Source organism: Sipha flava, unplaced genomic scaffold (assembly GCF_003268045.1).
Source record: "Sipha flava isolate LNK unplaced genomic scaffold, YSA_version1 227_pilon_pilon, whole genome shotgun sequence".
NCBI classification, from domain to species: Eukaryota; Metazoa; Arthropoda; class Insecta; order Hemiptera; family Aphididae; genus Sipha; species Sipha flava.
Window position 1 is genome coordinate 497223 of NW_020272863.1, and position 9410 is coordinate 506632.

Below are 9410 nucleotides of genomic sequence, written 5' to 3' on the forward strand. Positions count from 1 at the left end.
GTGCCGCCATCACTCCGTACAAATTATAGCCACTTTGTTGCTGTCACGAACCGTAACCCTTGCCACGTCTATTTCGGGTTATTGTACTAATACCGAGATATGTAATAATTAATAACTGGTCAAATGGATTCGCTCGTCCGCCATGCGAACCGTTTCGACAAAAACCTAAAGCTTTATTGATTGAAATGTTGTTTTTTCTTTTCGCTATCGCGTCTATTTCGCCTTCCGTACGCGTGTCATAACTCCATCGCCCCATTTCCCTCGTAACAATACGATACATCAGAGTGATAATACGCAATATAATGACGATAAACGTTAAATTGCGCTTGAGCTCACGCACCGCTGACAGAATTCGAATGACGTACAGACAAATTGTACAATATATATATATATATATTTGGTGTCAGACACGAATCTCGCGCATAAACGTTTATAGTCAAATTTTGTCAAACCAGCTATTTTATAGCTTGTTATCTCGGCGATTTCACGGTCCAATTATATCGGTATAGTCTCGGCAGCACTTGGGTCCCCGAAAAAAAATAAAAAAAATAAAATAATAAAAAAGCACATCATTATCTGATTTTACAGCGGAAGCATGTCCCCAATAACTCCGGGTATAATCCCTTGGCCAGCGCCGCCATCATTAGCAACGCACTAGGGATAACTTGTTATTGACTGGGAACCTTTTGTCCCCGATCACTACTCCTCTCCGAGGCCAATACTGAATCGAACATCATATTTTTACAAAAGCCTTTGTGTACGATTTTATGCCCTGTGTAACAAAAAATAAAAACTTTTTTTTATTTCTATTATCATTCTAGTCGCTCCACATTAGTTATGTGACATAGCACAACAAACAGTTGACGTTGAATTTGAAATGATAGTATGAAACGTTTAATTTTCATTCTCTGTATAATGAAGACAATAATAATTGTTTATCAAATGTCTATTATATTATAAACATAATAATAATTTACAAACTTCAATAACGTAGAAATATTAACATTATTGATGTTGAGTGCTACACGAAAAAAACGCAATAATTTACAACGCAAAATCAAATATGAAATATATTAACTTTACGGACGAGATGTTTATTAAACAGTTTCTTATAATATTATAACAGAAAAAATATGATAAAAATAAATAAAAATTATATTAATTTTCACAAAAAAAAGACATTATTTCATTCTATATTGTTAAATTTATTATTAAGTACATCATTCAAAAATCATATATTTTTCTAATTAAATTCTCGAGAAAGGCAAACACCCCACGTAAAAATGACGATTGGATTGCATCATAATATTATTTGAGTCGCATTTATACATTCAGAAATAAGATAACCAACCATTGAACAACGATTTATATTATCCAAACAATAATACTACGCGATATGGTTGACTAAGCTAATACGGTTTTCGGTCGAATTTCATCATCCTTCGTCATGTAATTTGTCGTCATACACTTGTACATTTTATAATACCTGTATCGCCTTTATACCAGAGTTATCGCATCGGAACATGTCTGATCAATTTTTAACAACTCGCTGTTAGTGTTTTATTGCGTATCACATCGTCACCAATACAGGTGTATTAAATAATACGCCCAAAAACAGTGTGTTTTTATTTTTCATGTATATACGTCTAACTCGCGTGAGCACATAGATATCTTTAATAACTTACATTTATAATGTCTTACAATATTTTCTTAGTAAACCACACATTTTATTTTAATTGAATTCCATGTTTTTCTCGTTCTCCATTTCTAATCCCCTTGTTACTTTTATATGTGTTTCTATAATATCATATTAATCATATATTTATATAGATAAATGCGAAACTATATAGTGCCAACAACATCCATGAAGGTTTTACAGATAAGATTAAAATAAAATATTTCTACTTATGCTCATATCAGACACGGACAAAGTATGAAATTTAAAACTATTCGAGTACCCAAAAATGAATGTTAGAAAATATTATGTTCTGTTCAATGTTATTTTTTATAGCTTCCTACACACATAATTAATTAAATATTCACAAGCAGCTATTCTTGTACTTCAACATGGTCCTAATCTTAACCTTAGGGTTATAATTATTTAATCGATATTTTTATAAAATAAATAAACTTCAACTTATCGATAATATATAGTAAAATTAAGAATCATTGCGTATTTTTAATATTTAATATTAAGCAAATAACAATTAGCTATAAGAGCAAATTTTGCAAGTAACAGGTATGATTTTATTCTTTTATACATAGCACTTACTAATTAAAATGCTGTGCAACCACTACAAAAAAATGGTTTGTCGTGCTTCACGGTCTATCACTTGTGACAACAAGGTGTTAAATAAAAAGAAACTCGTTCCAATACGAATCGTATGAAAACGAAAAGTACATAACTGATGTTGAAGGGCAGTTAAAATCCATGTTAAATATTAATCGTTAAAAATATTTTCAGCTCTTGCAATAATTAAACAATTATAACATGAACTGGCGGAAATGCGTTTCACATGACTATTGGAGTTAATAGCTCAGACGATCGATGACTAGAAAATAAATTACAAATGATAAAATCCAAAATCATTCTACCCACAACGAATAAAAACTCTAAAATATAGGATGATGGGAAAATGCCAGATATCCAAGCAAAGGTTATCAAACGGAATAATCGGCTTGAATGCCAATCAAATCGTCTGGAAAAAAAAAAATATATATATATAGACGATTGTGTATATGTGATTGAGCGGTGGATGTATGCGTGCGTATACGCGCACGCTCGTGTGTGTATGTGTGTGGGTGCCTGCGTGTGTTTGTGTGTACACGCGCTTCTTATGGTCTTTCTAACGGATTTTGTCAATATAAGACATTTTTTTTTTTTTTGCACAGTGTAACAATAGAAGAAACGTGACTTTTGGCAATAAAAAAAAGAAAAGAAAATTGAGTTTCCTTAGGGTGACATTTTGAGCTAGGTTCTTAGCGAAAATGGGCTATCAATAAATTTTGGCCAACGAAAGCACTTTGAGCACAATACGGCTGGATTTCATTGGGCATAGAAAAAACGCTCGTTGAGTTGATTATGTCGATAAGACATAAACTTTCCCAAAGAATATAGTGGGCCGATAAAATATATTAGTATAAATACCAACCATTACAGATACCAAAATCGTAGTTGTTTTGTTTTTATTTGGTATCTGTTATGATTATATTTATAGTTTATTTCCATTTATTTGCCAAATTAAAGATACGTTATATATTTCGTGTATTTATTTTTTTTTTTTACTTCAACCGAGATCGATGAAAAAACTAAGGCTTTTATTTTACTTTATAACTTATTTATAACAACAGTTAGTTGCAAGTATTTCAACCATTCACATTAGATTGACAGCACTGCATAAGTTTCTAAAGTTGGATTGATGTAAAAAATTACATCACAATAATTAACAACAGTATAGCCTTATAAAATAACATTTAAATCAGAAAATTAACTTCCGCTTGTGTCAAAATAAATTAAAATAATTTCTAATATCGATTTTCTTTTTTTTCATTTTACAGAAGGAAACAAGAAAAAAAGTTTACAGACTCTCGTTGTGTATTAATTTTATTTTTTCGCAATCAGAGTCATATTATAAAATATAGGTAATACGAAATAAATATAAATATGATATAATGACTTAAAATCCTCTAAGTCATAAAGTATTTTTAATGTTTTTTTTTTTTTTAAATCTATTAAACATTATAATATATATGCAAATACTGCTCACTTACTCACTGATAAATGTAAAGCAAAAACTATCATACTGATTCTTTTGAAATTTTGAAAAAATATAGATACTTAATACTTTGTATAGGTGCATTAAAATAATAATGCTTGAAATTACCTTTTTAATTTTAAAATCAAAACATGTGATATTTGGGAAAGATAAATAAATTGTTTTACTTCTTGCTCACCAAGGATATGTTTTGTTTTATTAATATGTTGATTTTAATAATTACCGATTGAGTGTTAAAATATAGGACATTTACATACTCTTTTAAACCAAAAATTATTTTTTTACGTCAAAATAGTAATTGCCTTAACTTAAAATGATTAAGTATCTCCTCGTCGAGGACAAGTATTTCAGATAATATTATGTAATACCTATATAACTAAAAAATTATAATTTTATATGAATGAAATATTCAATTGAAGAAGGTAATATAAATAAATAAAAATCAGAGAAATTAGAAAAATTTTAAAACGCAGTATTTATAAATATTTTTTCAATATATAACTTTTAAGTACATTAAATAACTCTTGATAAAAATTACTTCGATAAACAGATTTATATTCATAAATGTGTATTTAAACTAAACTATATTACCATTACTTGTATGTTAAAAGTTTTAATTATAAATACATCAGAATCGAAAGAAAATGTTCAATATATTATAAATATTATCACCACTGGTAAAGAATAAAATACTGCTGAATTATAATGTATTATGTGATCGACCTTCAAAAATATATTCACTATTTTACTATTACTTTTTTATAAGAAAATTATGATTCATGGTTACATTTTGCAACAAAAAATTTCAGTATTAAAGATATGATTTTTAAATAATAAAAAATAGTAGTTTCAGGAATAAGAAGTTTCCCAAATTTAAATAAAAACTTTAACTCGGCCACAACAAATTTATTATTACAAATACAAACAATACACTTTTTTTTTAAATATTTTTGGCGATCCACAACAAAATAAAAAAGGAAAAAATAAATTACAAGCTACATATGTATAAATAAATAAATTATAATTTTAAATTTATTGTAATAATTAATAATTCATAATAACCGTGAAAAACATTAAATATATTTCCGAAAAATGAAATCGAAAACAATATTTCATTATTTTATGTGTACAGTTAAATAAACATTTTGATTTCAGACCTATGTAAGTATAATTATAAAAAACATCCCGCCACGTATTATAATATCGCATTTACAAACTATTCTGGTTAGTTTTATGAATTTAGAATTCTACTAGCATAGTCTGCTAAATTTATACTGAAGCACAAATGTATATAAATATAATCGGAATATCACACTGGATGTCACACTCGTCGTAGTCGAATATCCACGCTATATTACTGGCACTTGGATATGTCTTACACACAACACAGATGAGTGAAATTCACCGTTTCTCTAAACATGAATTGGTTGTCACGTGGTAAATTCGCAATAAAATCAAAGTCAAAATCATACGGTATAAATCGACTCAGCTTTTATTAAAATATTTAGGCAAAATATACTAGGATTTTACAACGAGTATATGCGTATTCTGTGACAACCAAATCGTTTTTAGAGAAAGGGTGGATTATACAATTTCATACATTCTACTCGACAAGTATGACGATCCAACGTAACGTTAAGGAAATATTTTTTTTTTGACCCCTTTGGTGATAAGACGCACCCATGTCGATTTTAAAAGAAAAATTATTTATTTATAATTTTTAGTGTTTTGGCAGACGTGGCTTGTTTACTGAGGCATGACTTCGTCACTACGACTCCGAATGGGAGTAAGAGACGCCAGTGGATATGGCATAATTGTAATGCCGGTTAGGAACCGTGGCTAACTACCACGTTATATTATGTTCCCAAAATATTTTATATGCACACAAGAAACAATAAATAATTACAAAAACAAAATATCATAAAAAAATTAATATATATATACAAGTATATATTTTATTTGAACAATATTTTACAGAGTATAAACGATTTAATCATCACCAGCATTCGATCTCCATAAAACGAAGCAAGATCATAACGATTGTTGTTGTTAAAGGTCTAAAAGCCTGTAATGTTTCACACTATTTATAATTAATATTTTGACTAGTGGAGCGTTATGCGACACAACCTATAACCGAGACCCGAAATCTGGAGCGTATAGGATTTTATATTGTATTATAATGAAATAAAATTAATACAAACAAAAAATTAATTTAATTTTTAATAAAATATAATAAACATTTGGATTGGTGGAGGAAAGCTTATTCGGGTGTAAAACTTCCATTTCAAAATTTTAATTAAAGAAAAAGAAACGATATTTGACCATACTGGTTGGATAAAGATAATAATAACATAAAAAATAAATAAATCAGTGGATATTGGTTATAACAGAAAAATAATACATACAAAAAATATAAGAATAATTATAATGATATATAACCACTTTCCGAGACTTTCTCAGGCGTCACCTCCGAGAAGCATCGATAAAAGTTCACCTTAGCCACATATCATGCTACTACAATGGTAGAAAGTAGAAGAAAAAAACTTTGAATATTATAATGGGCATGATTACACTTATTATGATGTATAACGGATAAATGGGTAGAAAACAATTCTAATAATTACATCCAATCCCATATATAAAATAATAGTAAATCGTTATCGTATCCGGTTTTGTCGTAAGGCTTTTAATTATGATAAAACGAATACGGTCATTGTAAGTAGTTACAATATTTTTTATCCGTGTAATTACTTTTTGAAATATAATTTTTTATCTGGTAATTCTTGACCAACCATCAACAGGTTAATTTTTATTTCGGTTTATCCTTGTTCTTTTTTTATACATGTCAATTAATTGCCATATATTTGAGTGAGATGCAGTTAACAATAACGAAAAACCTTTATGTCAAGCTTCATCGAGTTATTTGTTTTAGGTAATCAGTCCCGCAAGGGTCGTCACACCACTAACACATAGAGATTGAAATGTGACATTAAAGCATTGTCGCTTTCCTTATAGATGTATAATTGTATAGCTGTAGGTATAATAAACGTATAACAGGATGACAATATTACTTATTGCATACAATCTATATGATGAAAACTAAATAAACATGAATCGAACCAGGATATGTCTGACAAGGAAATGTCCGATGTGGAAACAGTGACGGAGATGTGACCTGCTACCTTAGAAGGTTTAGGCCCGATTCGCCGACACCCAATTAACCGACTACTCGTTTTTCCGACGTGGAAACCGGTTTCTGGTAAAAATTGAAAATGTTCCGATTCGTCGACAAATTATAGTTTCACAAAATATAAAAATAATTTTTATTTGGACATTTAGAATATCACAATCTACAATCAAAATGTTACTAAAACTATACTATATTATACTATACAAACTTATTGGAAATATGTTGAATCACTTTAATACAGACGGATCCAGGACTATAAACCACCTTGAAAGATGGCATGTAGCTCTTAATAAAGCTGTTGGTTTACCAAAGTCAAACATTTTTATTTTAATTAAAGAGCTAAAAAACCAACAACAAAATTTCGAACTTAACATCATAGCGCAAAAAAAAATGCAATCGGCCACAAAAAATGAATACTAAATACAGAAAATTAAAGGAAAGATTATCATTTGCAAAAGAAAGGTATAGCTTTTAATATTTATACAATTGGATTTGATAATAATAATAAATAATAATATATTTTTTATATAATTTTAGGCTAAAAATTGGTACTATTTGTATTATGGAATACTTGGACGCAATCATGTTCCATTTGCATCTTGAAAACAGAAGATTAGATTTAGAAGTTTATTTTAGAATATAAAAAAATAATATATTTAATTAATATATAATATTTTTAATTTTAAGTATATTTAATTTTGAACTAAATATATTGTGACGAAAATGTATATTTTTAAGTATAATTAATTTAGAACTATAATATGAAATAAAGTCGGCAAATCGGGAGTCGGCGAATTGGGTTGTCGGCTAATCGGTACGTTACGCCTTAGAACCATTCGGAAAGATAATAATGGCTGTAGTAGCAAGATGCTCATCTATTAAAGTTTTCATCATCCTGATAAAAAGGTTAATAGAGTAGTTAATCCACCTATGGCTAACTTACCATACGTTAAAGAATGTAAACTCTCTTTTGTACTGCTCTTGAGACCACTTCATGAAACGGAATACTGATGGATTTAAAATTATCAAAAGAAGGGGTGGAACGAGTACCGTTAGCTCATCGATTAATATTAATAATATAAAATAATAACAATATAATAATAATACAATAGGTAATGCAATTTCCATTCAAATATAAAAAATTTAAACTGTATTCATTTTGCTTAATTATTTTATTAGTATTTAAACTAACCAAGTATAAAGCTTTTATATTTATATTATCATCAAGAGGACATCACACTCAAAAGTGTGTTCCGGGATTAACTCTCTAATAGTCGATGACGATAGAGGTGATAGTATAGGCGCATATATGCCAATGTGAGACTTAAAATCGTGATTTTTTCCATGTATCTATAAGTTGCATATAAGCATACCATATATTGCTAGAGACGATTGGTTGCATTTAACTGATGATAACAATTTAAATTTGGAGCACTGATAAGTGATAATTGATATACCAATTTAACATTTTTAAAATGTTTAACGATCTGTTGAATTTGAATTTTGGAAACATGATTTTCCTAGCATCATTTGACTATGATATTACCAAAACTCATGGTACTTGCGTAGAATTAAGATGTAATGCCAAATCAATAAGTGAAATAAATACTTGGGTTTGTGAGTTTGGAAAGTTAAATAATAACCATTGGAACTTCCGATCTAGTGTTCCAAACGGAACAAGAATAGTGTGTTCGTAAGTAATGAATACATACACATACACAATAGCATCTTATGATATCGTACAAGTATTAAAATGAAAATTGTTTGTAGAAAAAATTTTGTTTGCCATCATAGAGCATTTCAAAAGCCTAGTAGAGATGACAACAAAAAATGCTAATTGCCCAACAACTATACAGGCAACAGTAAAAATAAACATTATGTCTACAAGAAAAAAGAATCCATTCATTAAGGTTGAGTAAAATTAAGTATATTTATTGAATTATTAATGTTAAAATATTTTATAATAACCATAATTATTATAATTATAAATTATGTATCATTATTCTACAAAAATATCTGTTTTCCTATGCTTATTTCTTAATGATTTTTTTGATAATTATTGCAGAATCAGTATATTTCTCATTCTTTAATTTTTAATTATAAATTATGTATCATTATTCTATAAAAATATCTGTTTTCCTATGCTTATTGCTCAATGATTTTTTAATAATTATTACAGAATCAGTATATTTCTCATTCTTTAATTTTTTTTATTTCAAAACTACAAAACTGCTGTCCTTGTTCATACTTCATCAATGATTAACTACATCGTCAATGGATCAATGCTTTGAATGTTTGAAGAATTTGGTTTAATGGAAACAAATGTGAATTAAATGTTTATATTGTGAATTTGTGATTATTTTAATGTACTTAGTTTATAGAGAAGTTACATAAATATATATATGTATATATATTCAAAATTCAAATTCAACAGATCGTTAAAC

General features: G+C 28.2%; 2 pseudogenes; both read left to right on the plus strand.

The window, feature by feature from the left end:
* The first annotated feature begins 7185 nt into the window (after positions 1-7185).
* LOC112683486 lies at positions 7186-7609 on the plus strand (annotated as a pseudogene).
* Positions 7610-8477: 868 nt separating this feature from the next.
* LOC112683488 lies at positions 8478-8885 on the plus strand (annotated as a pseudogene).
* The last annotated feature ends 525 nt before the right edge of the window (positions 8886-9410 follow it).